The sequence below is a fragment of the Erythrolamprus reginae genome, chromosome 2 (assembly GCF_031021105.1).
Source record: "Erythrolamprus reginae isolate rEryReg1 chromosome 2, rEryReg1.hap1, whole genome shotgun sequence".
NCBI classification, from domain to species: domain Eukaryota; kingdom Metazoa; phylum Chordata; class Lepidosauria; order Squamata; family Dipsadidae; genus Erythrolamprus; species Erythrolamprus reginae.
In genome coordinates this window covers 301,173,136-301,188,347 of record NC_091951.1, presented here as the reverse complement: position 1 = coordinate 301,188,347, position 15,212 = coordinate 301,173,136, and the positions used below count along the sequence as shown (strand labels likewise).

Below are 15,212 nucleotides of genomic sequence, written 5' to 3'. Positions count from 1 at the left end.
TGTGAGAATGGATGATGGGTGGATTCCGAAAGTTCTCCTGTATGGTAAAATAGTGCAAGTATATCTACAAGAGGGATTTAAAGGCCTTGGGAATGGACATTAACAGATGAGAAACCTTGACCTTTGATCATTCAGCTTGGATGCTAAAGATGCAGCATGGCCATCTCCATTTCAAGGAGACACTTGTTCGGCAGTCTGAGGCAAAGAGGCAGTCTCGGAACCAGCAAAATCGGGACGCCAGCAGGTGACAGAATGGATCTGCGCTCAGCGTGGAAGGAATTGTCACTCTCGCATTGGCCTTTTTAGCCACATTAGATGGTGTTCTAGGAACTCTTTTCAGAGCACGATGCCATAGTCTTTCAAGACTGAAGGTTACCAATGAGCACTGAGACTTATTGTATATACTACTTCATAACGTTTTACAGCATTCTGTAAGTGGTTTACAAAGTCAGCACATTGCGCCAAAAGCCTGGGTTGTCATTTACCACCTCAGAAGGATGGAAGGCCGAGTCAACCTTTGACTTTGCTTATTTTGATACAGGACCAAGTAGCATCAGAGGTAGACTTCTACAGTTTGGCCTGATGCGACCTAATTGAGTACCAAACTGAGGGATGACCTCTCCAGTAATTTCATACAGATGTCAAAAAACAACAACACTGAGCCTGAATATATGGAATCCCACAGTCAAGCAAGGAAGCACTGTATTACCATGTGAGCATAGGACATTTATACCACTTCACATTCAGAGCAACTGCTTTGAGCTAAAAACATTTCAAATTCAAAATACATTACGTGGCTCCATAAAATGCTCTGCATAGTCAAAATTGCTAATTTTCATACCACTTCATTTTCTGTGCACAATTTTAGTAACTCCATTCTGACGGAGAATCATTATGAATGCATTGTTTGAAATGAAAGCCACACAGTTCTCTAGATTAAATCCCAAATTAGACATTTTCAGTGGTTTCTTTTTCAGCAGCTGCACAGCACACAGCTAAGGGCACACTTGGAAAGAAAATCTTAACAGAACCTTGAGAATTTTCAAAGACAGAACTACTAAGAGGAATACATCTTTGCCAGAACTACTGTACTATTGTGTGTATAAATTCCCCAAGAGTTTATTCTTGCCAGTGCAGTACATAAAGTGGCTCACTTGAGTGTTGGCCGCATTGTCTGTTTCTCGGCTATGGGAATGTCTGGAAACACTCTGCCTACCAGTTTACTGAAACTGTCATTCACAGAAAAAGGCAAATTACACTGCGGTAAAATACCCTGGTACTTACCCAGCAAGTTGGAAGCTAGGTTTTAAATCTGCTTTTCCTACTGTTGCTCAGAGATTTATCAAAATAGGCGGGGGGGGGGGGGGGATGATATCTCCTTACCCTCATTGATAATGTCTCAATTTGGCAAATAGATGTTCAAAGAATGTGGTTTTCGCTTATACAGTAACTTCCAGATGGGAAGACAGAATGAAAATAATTCACCACAGGGTCTGACCTAGTTTAGTCTTCATTCAGTTTTATTTCCTATGTAAAACTCGCTTTGTACCTGTACTTGCAAGAGCTACTGCCACCTGGCCACGTTGACTCACAACAGACACACCGACCCACACAACAGACAGCAATCAGTCTAAGGAGTCAAAGGGCACCTACGTGCGTGCGGAATGGCCGCGTGTGTACACGAAGCTACAACGAGGTGCCGTTTCTGAGGTGGTCTTGCAAAAGTCTCTCACGCTGACTCTGACACCCTACCCACTCCTCCCGTCCGGACGCGCGCATCTTGTCAACGGCTCGCTTCAGAAAAGCTCTTCGGAGGTCCCCGTTTCGTTCCCTTCCTCCCGCTCTCGTGGAGAACGGGGGGGGGGGGGCGAGGAAATTCCCCTTCGCCACCGATGCCGCGCCCGGCCTCTCAGACCTCGCCTCGGCCTCCCAACGGCACGCGAAGCCTGTTCGCAAAGGCGGCGCAGGCTGAGGGAAAACAAACATCCCCCCTCCCAGCAGGCTGAGGGAAAGCAGAGCCCGGCGCCGGTGTACATATTTGGGTTTGGGAGAGGCGGAGCGGCGAGGCTGGCCGGGGGAGGGCTCGGGGCGGGCCTCGGCAGCTCGGGGGTGGGCCCTGCCTCTTGGCTCCTCGTCAGAAAGGCAGCAATCGCGGCCGTCTACTCCAATCCGGGCGGGGGGGAGCCCCGGAGGTGGTCGTTGAAAACAGTTGGAGAAGGCGGCGGAGAGGCAGCAGCGGGCCGGGCGGTGAGTAGCCGGAGAGAAGAGCGTCCCCTCGCGAGCTCAACGGAGGATAAGTTGCGTCCGGGGCTCCGGTTCCTCGCCGGGGCCAGGACAGGAGGCGGAGGCTCTTTCCCCTTTTGCTCCGCGGGCCATCCCGCCTCTCCTTTCTCGACTCCGGACTCCTGTGAACGCCTCCCGTTGTTTTTCGTCCTCGTCCCGTTGGTGGAGCTCGGTGGTTTTCTATCCTCCCCCCTCCGCTTTCCCTCGCTCGATCCAGCTTCTTGCTAGTCTTTCTTTGCCTCTCCTTGCCCCCGCCGGGCACCTGCCTCCTCCCGCTTTGTCTTCTTTGGGAACGTGCGCTTTTTCTCGTCGGCCTCTCCTCCCTCCCCTCCCCGGCCGAGAGAGGATCCGGCGCTGCAGCTTTTTCGGGTTTTTGCTGTTGAACAACTTTTTCTTCTTCTTCTTCTTCCCCTCCCACCACCCTTTGCATCTTTGGACGGTGCCCGGCCGGAGCTGGATCGCGAAAGCAAAACTTGGGCGCCGCCCAAAGAGTTTGGGGCGAACGGTCCTCTTAGCACCGCATCCCCCGGGCTGGAAGCGGCTGAGTTCAATTCGGCTGCTTTATCCCAGTCCCATCCATTTCTCCCCCTAGGCCGGTCCTCTCTTCTAAGCCGGCGATTAGGAGGCTTTTAGAGGTTGCTTGTTCCCAGCTAGCCTGGACGAGGCGGAGAGCGGCGACCGCGATGGGCCTTTTGAGGACTGCGGCTACTGAGTGAGTGTGAAAGATCCCTCCGGTAGATAATCCCGCTTTGGAGAGGGATTTTTTTTTTAATCCCTTGCCGACTTTCCCTTTCTGCTTTTTTTTTTTGGCCTCTTTTTATTTACGATTCGCCTTAGGGGTGGTGGAAAGGCAGCGGGGTTTTTCCCCTTCCCGCTTCCCTCCCCCTTAGATTTAACGAGCAAGCCGGAGTTGTGCTTTTCTCCTTCAAGTTTCCTATCCCGTCTTCTCTGAATTGACGCTGCGTTGTGTGTTAAAAAAAAGCCGCTCCTTGGCGCTTCTGGAGTTGCACGTCATTCGATGTTGTGGGGGTGTTTTTTGTACTTGCTGGGCTTTGCGAAGGCGCCTGTAATTGAGACCGGGATTCAAGAGGACCTCTGATGTAAAGAGCTTCTGTTTAACGGTCATCGTGTAATTAGGGGAAAGCGATGCTTGTGGCTTTTAAGTAATGTTTTGCATTGTCCTGACATTATTAACTGTTCTTGTAGGAACAATAAGGGTGAGAGTGGAACGCATAGAGTCAAAAGAGCCGACTCTGGACGTGGAGTGAACTTGTCTGAAAGGGTTTTTTTTTTCCCCTGAAAGAGAAATATATTGCTCCAAAAAGTAAAGGGAACACTTGAACAACACAATAGAACTCCAAGTAAATCAAACTTCTGTGAAACCAAACTGTCCACTTAGGAAGCAACACTGATTGACAATAAATTTTGCATGTTGTCAGCACATTCAACTTTGTATAGAACAAAGTATTCAGTGAGAATATTTCCTTCATTCAGATCTAGAATGTGTTCTTTGAGCATTCCCTTTATTTTTTGGAAGGTCAGAAGGAATACAGAAAATAAAACTTTGAAAAATGTGGGAAAAGTTCACCATTTCTCTTATCTCTCCCCAGCTGGTTGCTCACTTTGTTTCTCTCTCTGTTTTAAAATTCTTTTGTGCCAAGCACAGGCGAGCCAATAGCGATGCTTGGGCTATATTTATTAGAGATATGGCTTGGTTTCTAACTTTCTAACTAATATACCTTTAAACCTATCACTTTCTGTGTCTTAGAACCATGATGTTTTTGGTTCCAAACTACGGAGGAAGTACACTATTGTACTGTAGTAATGCTTTCTGAGACTTTGGCAGGATGGAATAATACTTTTATTGTTGCAATGTCTGACTTCAAGATTGATATGCAGCATCTATTTTAAGTATTTACAGAATTTAAGACATAATTAGAGATTGGGTGTGTTGGTTTTTTAAATACTGTATCAAGAATGAGAATTTATAATGTTTATTTTTTTGCAAAGGAGATAAGCTTCCCTAAAATGTTAGAAATATATTACTTTGAATTGCATTTTCAGATTACAGGGCAAAATGATTAGCTTTTCGAGAATTCTACATTATAAGTATTACTGACTCTTAGAATAATTGATTTTCATAATGTATTTGAATGGGATAAGGGGAGCTAAAATGTTATAATCTACAAAATGTATTGCTGCTTCCTGGATAAGTTATGATTTTTATAATATTTTAATAGGTAATGAAATAGTAAATATAAACACAGGGTTGGCATAATTTACTTAGACAGAGCATTGTTGTTGGTTATATGTCATTTTGGGTGAGTCGTGATAAATAAATAAATATGCGATACAGACATTGCTTCATAACTTCATTGCACTGTTGAGACTATAACTTCTCAGTAGAAGTAATGGTTTCAAGAACATTGAATTTGTGGTTGCTATTTGATTTCCAGATAAGTACTACTCATAAATATTGAACTATGTGTTTAGTGTTCAACTTGACCTTTTAGAGCATGTAATGATTATATGTAATTTACTTGTGAAAGGTGGTCTTACATGATCCATTTTTATTTATTCATCCATTCATTGAATCTCTTTGAATCAAAATCACACTTTAAAAGCCTCTGTAAAGTGAAGCTAGACATTCAGTTAAAAAAATGTTGTAGGATCAATGGCGCTGACATATGCATATACTATTCTCTTTATCTTATTAACATTTGTATATTATTATACAATGTACCTACAAATAACGTTTTAGAAGTATAATGCCAGTAATTCTCTCACAGAATTAGAGTAGCTTAGAAAACCCAAATAAGGGTGTTGTTCTGCATTGGGTAAACTTTGGTATAAATCAGATCTCAAAATAGTCTTCTTATTTTAATTATAGTTAGCTTCTAGGAAGTAGATAGCACGGCATATTAATTCAAATTTGCAACTACTGTTTGAATAGTGTACTATGCACTTTGTCACCATTTATTTAAGGCACCAGCTAATTTTGAAGGATTAGTTAAAGGGAGAAGAAGAGAGGTAGCAGGGTATCTGATAGTGTTTCAGAGATTGTATGAACCAGTTATTACTAATCTATTAGGAATTTTAACTCTTCTAGAGATTATTTGCTCTTGTTGGAGTCAGTTGGATATTTAGAAGGAAGTATGCTGTATCATGACCAATGTATAGGCAGCATGTCTGTGTTTTGTTTTCTTGTTTTGCTTTATGGTAGGGCTTTGAAGAGAGCAACTTTGACTTTGTAGTAGCTAAGATGCCATGTTAGAAACAGTAGACTGTAAATTCTAGTCCTGCTTTAGGCGTAAAACCAGGATGACGTTGAGCCATTCACTCTTTCCAGTCCTAGGAAGAAGGCAATAGTGAACCACTTCTCAAAATTTTGCCAGGAAAAGGGCGAGTATAATTTTTAACTGAAAGAAGAAAAGGGATTCATTTTTTGCTTGTACCCCATGGTGAACAAGCTGGAATAAAATTTAGCTCCTTAACCTTGCAATCAACTCTTGTTAATTTTGCAACTTTTATATAAAAAAAAATACAAAGTTGTTTATTATTATTTATGCCTCCCTTCTTCAAACTGTTGTCTGTGTCACATAGAATTTTCTTTAGAAAATCAAATCTATTTTATGATCAAGGATTTCTTTCTGGATAATTTATTATAGAATAGATTCTCTGACTGCTATACATCTTTCCTTGACATTGACCAACTTTATTAGCATTTTTCCTAACCATATCAAGATGAATTTAACCTTCTGACTAACTAGGCCACCTTGTATATAAGCAGATGTTCTTTCGTTGTAGGTGTAATTTTGTTAGTAGGCCCATGTTATGTGTTAATAGGTCTGTAAGGCACTCTTAGCAGTATAATTCTAGTGCTGAATGCCATCAAGTTATGAATTCTATATTCTGTAATGTACATTTTAAAGTTGTTCATGTTAAAGAACCTGAATTATAAGGTTTTAACAATTACCCTCTCTCAAAGTGTGTTTTCTACCTCTATAAGAGCTATGGAAAAGGGCAATCAAACGGATCAAAGATCTGGATCAATTTCTCGAAGGAAATATTTAAAGTCTTTATAGCATAGAAAAATGATAAATGATAGAATAGAATAGAATAGAATAGAATTTTATTGGCCAAGTGTGATTGGACACACAAGGAATTTGTCTTGGTGCATATGCTCTCAACGTACATAAAATAAAATATACATTTGTCAAGAATCATGTGGTACAACACTTAATGATTGTCATAGGGGTCAAATAAGCAATGAAGAAGCAATATTAATAAAAATCTTAGGATATACGTAACAAGTTACAGTCATACAGTCAACATGGGAGGAAATGGGTGATAGGAATGATGAGGAAAACTAGTAGAATAGAAGTGCAGATTTAGTAGAAAGTCTGACAGTGTTGAGGGAATTATTTGTTTAGTAGAGTGATGGCGTTCGGGAAAAAACTGTTCTTGTGTCTAGTTGTCTTGGTGTGCAGTGCTCTGTAGCGACGTTTTGAGGGTAGGAGTTGAAACAATTTGTGTCCAGGATGTGAGGGGTCAGTAAATATTTTATGGCATGATAGATAAATGAGGGCATGTATACTTTCTCCCAATCCCCATAATATTAAAAGTTTCTCAAGTGTATTCTGGGAGCTTGCAGAAATTAAAAATAATTACTAGTTCGCATGGCACGTGATTGAACAATAGGGATATACCTTCAGATACAATCATAAACACCAATATGCTACAATTGAAATTAGACAAATTCATGAAAAATTGTTACTATTCACTGATGATTACTAATCATGGAAATGTTTTTCAAATTTGACAATGTTAAGATGTGTGGATGTCAACTCCCAGCATTCTCCTAGAAGCTTGCTGGTTAGGGACTTAAAGTTCATATATCTTAAAGTTATATATATATCTTAAAGGTGGCATAGAAATCTAATAAATAATAATAATAATAAATAATATAATATAATAATAATAATAATAATAATTATTATTATTATTATTATTATTATTATTATTATTGAAGGACACTTTATAAAAGAGAATAGCTTCATATAATGCTTATCAGCAGGGATTATATGCAGCTATCATCTACTCTAATATGTTTTCTTTTTTCTGTACCTGCTTCTCAGTGCAAACATCTGAGGTCCAGTTTTGATCTAAATGCTGATTGCCAGATTTATAGGCCTAATCAAGATAAAAATTTTCATTCTGTACCTTCCATGCACATAAAATGCAGCTTCTATATTTGTAGCTTTACTGTGTAATGTTTCTCATTTTTTCAAAAAACTATAATAGCAAACTGGTAATTGGGGGATGGATTTATAACCAGCTGCGTATGTAGGTTTTTGACCTCACATTGTTGCTATCTTCCCTTGCCCTAGGATAGCATTCCTGCTTCTGATGTGTAAGAATGTACTACTTCAGTCAGCTGTCAACCTTGCAGCTTCTGATTAGTTCTGTCAATCTGATGTCAGTTTTAGGCCCGGGAAAGTACTTACAAGAAGAAACGCTGTGACTTAAATATTACATGCTTCAGACAGGTGAAAAGGCAGTTATCTTCTAAACCCTGAAGCTCTTGTCAAGTTTCATTTTATATGGCTAAGAGAGTTTCACATAATGGAACCAGTGCCTTAAAATATGCATGGGGTAGTATGTACAATGTGATGCTGGCTTATATAACAAAGAAATTATCCTGTATCTCACATGGTTTAATTAATTTAAATGGTTTTTTTCTGACCTTGTTATGTTTATTAGTGCCAGCTCCAGCTCCATAACTGATAGCCAGGGTAGAATTAAGAAGTGAGAATTGTGCTAAGAACAAGCTGATAAATACACTGCATAAAGAATTAGTACTGGCTACCATGGATTATTGAGGCACTAAAATAAAGTTTAGTATATTGTAAATCTGAAGTCTTTGAAGTTACATATTACTTTATTGAGTTGCTTCAAAAATGGGTTCCTACCAGTTCAGACTGATTTGACCCAACTAGTAGCAACTTTCTGGTGACATCACAGTGACATCACAGACCTGTTGCTATCTTTTTGGGGGGGGGCTAAAGGGAGTTTTTCCATGTTTTTTTCTTCTGGCCATGTGCAGAAGCTGAGTTTCTGGCACTGCACATGCATTGCCATCTCGTTTTTGGCTCCCCCCCATGGCGCGGCCATGTGGCACATGAGAGGAAGTGAACCTACAGTAAGGTAAGTTAGAACCCACCTCTAAGTTGCTTGTATATTTATGCCTAGACATACTGTATATGGAGCTCATCAGTTTTCTCTTCTCTTTAGGTATGAAAATTAGTATTAATTTTTATTTTTCTAGCCTTCGATTTTTCTATCATCCTTTTATCTTGATTCCTAGCCTAACAGTCATAATAAACTTTCAACATCTCTACAACACTAGCTCAATGAGCATGGATTGGCTGAGAGAATTCCACGTAGCATCCTAAGCTGTGATGCTTTCTTACATTTAAGAAAATGTATTTCTTTGACTTGTATGAGTGCTTAGTTTATAGTAACAATGGGTGGCACCCAAATTAAAAAAAACAAAAAAAAACAAATGGATAACCAAGGTTGTTAATAGATTTACAGTGTCTCCTAGACACATTCTAACCCAATGTAAAATTTTGGCTTACCATGTTGTGTGAATCTGGCCATTTAGTTTCTCATATATGCATATAGCTTAGCATGTTGTGGGACACAGTAATGTGTGAGAATGTAACAATATTGGCCATATAAGAGTAGGCCAGCATGCAGGAATACCTTCCCATCCTCTCATTTCAGTGTACAGTACTCCCTTTTAAGTTTTTTTTTTTAAAAAAATCTTTTACCTGATTCACAAATGCACACATGCATATCTTGCTTTGGAAAAATGTTTACTTTTTAACCATGGAACATTCTTCCACAGAAGAATGTAAAAGTGACAAAACACTCATGGACAGATGGCCCCTTTTTTATACTGCGATGTTACATGTAACAAGTAAAGAGTAGATCTTGTGTTATGATGCTATGATACACATTTTCTCTTAACAAAATTCCCTGCTAGTGTGAATTCTCATGTTTCCAACATTGCTTTACTGAAGTTTTCAGTACAACAGTTGTTTACCTTGTCTTTGTTTTGTTTTAGGCATTTTTGAAAAGAAAATCTGCTTTTCCTCTTTGCTGAGCTCTTCAAATAGTGTTTCTTAACCTTGACAACTTTAATATATGTAGATTTCAACCCCCAGAATTCCCCAGCCAGCATATATCTTAGATGTATGCCAAACTTGAACAGTATAGATCTGTAATTTGAGCTATTTCTCTGCAATATTATCAACAGAATACTTTGTGATAGTCTGTTAAATGAACTACAGTATTAAGGGATTGGGATGAATTCACGCTCCTGTTACTCCTGAATGAATAATTGCATGGATAATTATCTGAACCATTCAGTGGTGGCCTTTTATTTCTTTATGATTAAAGAAATGTGAGTTGTCTTTTGTCTTAGTATTCAGAATTACATCTAATTTTGCTGAAGTTAAAAAGGTATTCTTTGTTTATTCTGGTAATATTTTTTTCTAGTCAGGTGTAATAAAAGTAAGCTGATGGTTTTTGAATTTTTTTTTAATATAGTCCAAGATCAATATTTAGTACTAAAGTTTTCTTGTCTGATACTTTGTAAACTTCAGTTGAATGAAATGCTGCAAAAAAAATTCAACAGCGATAGCTCAAGTGGGCTAATGTTCAGTCCTATTACTCCCAAGAGAATTAAATGTTGGATGCTTTTTTGCTGCCTTAGTGTTATTGCAGTGCTGCTGTTCAGTGCTGCTGTCACATGATCCTCACTTTCAAATTCCTTGACAGTTTTGCACAAATTGATAGGGAACCCAGGAGCCAGAATGATTTCCAATACTCCTACATGCCTTGCCATATTCCCAACAACATGGGAAGCTTGCAAGTTACATACCTGTTACTGGCAAAGGGAGGGAGGGAAAGAAGAAAGGAAGGCTGAAAGGAGCAGGCAAAGAGGGAAGGAGAAAGGAAAGAGAAAAAAGAGAGAAAGGAGGCAAGAGAGGAAGAAAGAAATGGAAAAATGGAAGGAAGGAAGATTTCTGACACTCACTGCCAACTTCCCATAAGAAAATATAAGGAAGCGGACAGAAAGTTATTATTATTATTATTCTCACTGACTTTTGACCATCCTTGGCCATTCTGTTTCTCTGTTTTGGTAAGGAAATATTTATGCCATGATGACTTACAGCATTTTGAGTATTATTTCTCTTTGGTTAATTCTGTTTGCCTTGTAGGAGCAATATATCTGTAACTTTCTAACTTACCTCACTGCCGATTTGCTTCCTCCTGCACCTTGTGGGCACACCTCATGAGTCCGCATGCATATGCACTATGGAAAAAATCCAACACCCCCCCCCCCTCCCCAAAGCTGAAAACAAGATGGCAATAGCGTGCACAGTGCTGGAAATTCAACGTCTGTGCGTGCTCAGAAAAATAATAATAACTTTTTTAAAAAAAAGATGGTGCCCATGGATTGGCACCGACCGACCAGTTCTGTGACGTCATTGTGACATCACCGGTGTGTTGATACAGGTTGGGGTGAACCAGTCTGAACTGGAAAGAACCCACTTCTGCGTGTGTCTGACTCATGGTGATTCTATGGACCAGGTCTTTCCACATATCTTGATCTTGCACTACTTCTTTGAGTTTTCCTATGCTCCCTGGCTGGTGTCATCTTTTATTATGTCCAGCCACAGCGTTGTTTGATGGTCTGGTTTTCTTTTGCTGCTCACTTTTCCAAACATAATTGCTTCCTCCACTGAATTCCTTGCCTGACATTGCCAAAATAAGTGAGACACAGTTTTGTGACCCCCCACCTCTTTCTAGTGACATGTTTTGGTCACATCAGACCAGAATACCTTTGGAACCACCTTCTGCCGCATGAATCCCAGCGACCGAAAAGGTCCCACAGAGTTGGCCTTCTCCGGGTCCTGTCAACTAAGCAATGTCGTCTGGTGGGCCCCAGGGAAAGAGCCTTCTCTGTGGCGGCCCTGGCCCTCTGGAATCAGCTCAGAACCGCCCTCACCCTCCTTGCCTTTCACAAGTTACTTAAGACCCATCGTTGTCGCCAGACATGGGATAACTAAGATACCCTGACCACATATAGTTTTATGAATGGTATGATTGTATTGAATGGTTCTTAAAGATGGGCTTTTTAAATGTTTTGTTTCTTTTTAAATATTGGATTTGTATATTGTTGTGATTGTTGTGAGCCGCTCTGAGTCTCCGGAGAGGGGCGGCATACAAATCTAATAAATTAAATTAATTAAATTTTGCTGTTCGAGGAATATGCAGGAGCCTTCTCCAGCACCACAGCTCAAACAAGTCGATTTTCTTCCTGTCTTGCTTTTTTAAGGCCCAACTTTCATAACTATAGGTAGCTATGTGGAACCAAATAGAGTGGGCAAACTTAACAATTTGATTGCCAGACTGATGTCCATGACTTTCCATATTTGGCTTTCATCATTGCTGTGCAACCTTATTGTGGCTAAATAAGAGCTCAGTGTGACAATACATTCTGTCTATCTAGATATCTTATACAGGTAGTCCTCCTTTAGTGACTGCCTTATTTAGTTACCATTTGCAGTTACAACTATAATGAAAAGAGCACTACAATCAACCCTTTAAGGATCTGCAAAGCAAAGGATAGCTAATTTAGCCTAAGCACAGTCACAGTTCCACTTGACAACAATTTCACTTAACAACTAAATTGCCAGTCCCAGTTTGGGAAACTACGGTAAATACAGGCAGTCTTTGCACATGGGGTGGGATAAGAGGGAAGTGATGGAATTGCTTGAGCTGGTTGCTTAAATATCACACCACACTTCTTTTGTGAACCATGATCTTCCAAGAAATAGTAAAACCAAAGATTATTTAATATTGTTTTTAGTTCTGTTAACCTAGGGAGAACAACATTTTAAAGTGTATCTCGTAGAATAATTAGTTTTCCCTTGTAAAGGCCATTTGAAGAAGAAGAAAATAATTGGAAACCATGTCATTTAAGCACTATACCCATTACATTTGTTTTGAGGTTAATTTGGGGTTTTCCTGTCTCTGAACCCTTTTTATCCATTTGTCTATTCTATTCTTATTATTCATGGTTGCTTGGGCTGCCTACAGTTGAGTCAGCATGTAAAGGATCTCAATTGCTCCATCCATAGATTAGAGAAATAATAGCAAAGGATATCTGTGTTCTTCATTTATGAGGACTTAATATTACAAGTGGTGAACTGATTGCATTTATTAAGATCAGCTTGGACTCAATTTTGACCTGGAAAAAGAAGGAATTTAATAGATTGAATGGAACATTCCATTACTTGCTTTAATATGAGTAAGGTTCAACTTCCTTATATCCCTTTAATTGTTTCTTTCAAAACAACAACAACAACAACAACAACAACAACAACAACAACAATAATAATAATAATAATAATTATTATTATTATTATTTATTGGATTTGTATGCCGCCCCTCTCCGTAGACTCACACAACACTATCTTGATACATTTCTATCAGCACATCTGGGAACCCTACGGTGATATGGGTTCTTATACTGTGAAATTTTAATTTTGTAAACCACCCAGGGTGTGAGTTGGGCAACCATTTGTTTAACAAATAAACTCTGTTCAGTTAAACTGTTTAGCTTTTTTAAGAGACACATTTAAAACAAATGCAGTCATATCTGAAACTTCACTCTATCTAATTATTAAATCAAATCATCCAACTAGAAGCTGTCTTGGCAGTAGAAGTCTATCTCATTTTGCTCCTTCCTTCCCTTACAGACAATTCTAGAATGGCAGCTCCAGGTGATGACTTTTGGCATTCCATTCCCTTTATATAATAACCAGCTCATTTACTTTCCACCTGGGTTTTTTTATGTGAGTGAAGAGCTCTGTTCTCCACCAAGGATGTGAACTATTTGAAGGCCAGGTCTCTGAAGGATTGGGGGAATATAGAAGTCCAGCAGCAGTTGCTTTTGCTTTCCCTCAGCTGTCACCTTGACTTGAGGAATCTCCCTCATCCTTTCCTCATCTTCCATGAAAGGCAAGCTTTCTTTTTTTAGCAGTGAGTCTGAAAATTCTCACTATCTAATAATGATGAGGTCTGCTCCCAAGGAGATGGTGTTTCTCTTCACCACATGCCAATTTAATGTTTGAAGACTTGTCTTTTTCTGCTTTCAGTTTTAATTGTCAAGCTTTTTCTTTCATAGCGTTCATTTCAAGTATGTTATCAATACAGTATATAACTTGGCTCCTCGTATGATTTCATTGGTTGGTGCATGGTTAGATAACATGCTTCAGATGCAGAATGCGTGTTTAAATTGCATTGACCGTGTATGTGGGCCTTTGAGTAAGTTTTTTGACTTCTGTCTGCACAATTTTTTTTGGTAGGCTTTTTCACAAGTAGGTTGTCATTGTTTGCTTCCTAAGGCTGATATAATTGGTCCAAGGTCACCCAATTGGCTTTGTGCCTAAGGTTGGACTAAAGTCTCCTAGTTTGTAGCCTAGTGCTTTATTATCTACACCAAATTGCCATTGACCATATGGCATATTAAATAAACATAAGTGCCTTGGTGGTGCAATGGTTGGAGTGCAGTACTGCAAGCTACTTCTGCTGATCATTGGCTGCCAGCAGTTTGGCAGATGGAATCTCAGTAGACTCAAGGTTGACTCAGCCTTCCATACTTCCAAGATCAATAAAATGAGGACACAGATTGTTGATGGCAATATGCTTACTCTCTATAAACTGCTTAGAGGTGGCTGTAAAGCACTGTGAAGTGGTATATAACTCTAAATGCTATTGCTATTAATGTTGATTTCTTAATTCAGTGATATGGGCCCAAACTTGCCCTCCATCTCTCTAGAGCCCTGTTCATTTTGGGATGTCATAATCATCTCCATGAATACACTTATTTAATTTTGGGGGTAGGTGGGAAGCAAATGCTTAGACATGTCTCTTGTGAACTATAAACATGCAATGAACTCCTGTAGTTTAATCTTTAGTGCTACAAATAATTCATTTTTTTCCAATTCAACCAAGGTCTGCTTTCCGTTTATTCTCAATGTTGCTGGTAGATATCATGTAGTACCTACTACTGGTTATGCATTTTTATTACGTGCAGTGTCAATATGATTTACTGGTCATAAGATTTTAGATGTTTCTAGGTTCAGGATGGTTCGTCAGGGATTTGGTACTACTGCTGTTTTTATAACTTATAGAGTGCCTTCCCATTTGTAGTGAGTTCACAATCACTCAGTGTGGCTGTATAATTTTTGATACATGGTTAAAGTGTATTGGTCTGGTTTAGATTTCAATTTGTTGTAATCATTTTCAACTATTAGAACAGTAATATTATTAGTGACTAGATCTGGCGGGGGGGAGGCTGTTTCCCAATTTTTTTTTGCTACCACTCTGTGGGCATGGTTTATTTTGTAGGAATGGTTTGCTGGCCATGTGACTGGGTAGGGATGGCTTGGTGATCATGTGACTGGGTGGGCGTAGCCAACTTGACATAACTCTATCAAAGCTTAGAGTTAGGGTTAGGGAGCCTGGCCTCTTTTGCTTCAAAGGCCTCAATGAGAGATACAATTTCCCTATCTACTTACTACTACTGAAATATACTATTTAATCCTATGTAATGTGTACATACATATTACACACAGGTACACAAAAACTATACACTATACATTGTTATTTTTATGTGAAAGGACTGCCCTTTGCTTATAGTGCCGCTGCGGTGTCCTTTCATGTAAAAATAACAATGTTTATTTTTACGTGAAGAGCTAGGGAATCCCTCCCACGAAGAGATTCCAGGGGCGGAGCCTTGACGTCACCGGCAGGTTGCTAAGGACGCCAAGGTGATCACTTCCTGG

At 39.6% G+C, this 15,212-nt stretch overlaps 1 protein-coding gene across 4 annotated transcripts in view; it reads left to right on the top strand.

The window, feature by feature from the left end:
* Positions 1–2,063: 2,063 nt before the first annotated feature.
* PAM (peptidylglycine alpha-amidating monooxygenase) overlaps positions 2,064–15,212 on the top strand; it is a 167,171-nt gene continuing 154,022 nt past the window's right edge. The window contains exon 1 of one of the 4 annotated variants that reach the window (XM_070742973.1): positions 2,064–2,247. The gene's annotated coding sequence lies outside the window, so the exon portion shown is untranslated. Of the gene's footprint in view, positions 2,248–2,741; positions 2,996–15,212 lie in introns of those variants that run through there. The other 3 variants (XM_070742975.1, XM_070742976.1, XM_070742974.1) reach the window with 3 other exon arrangements.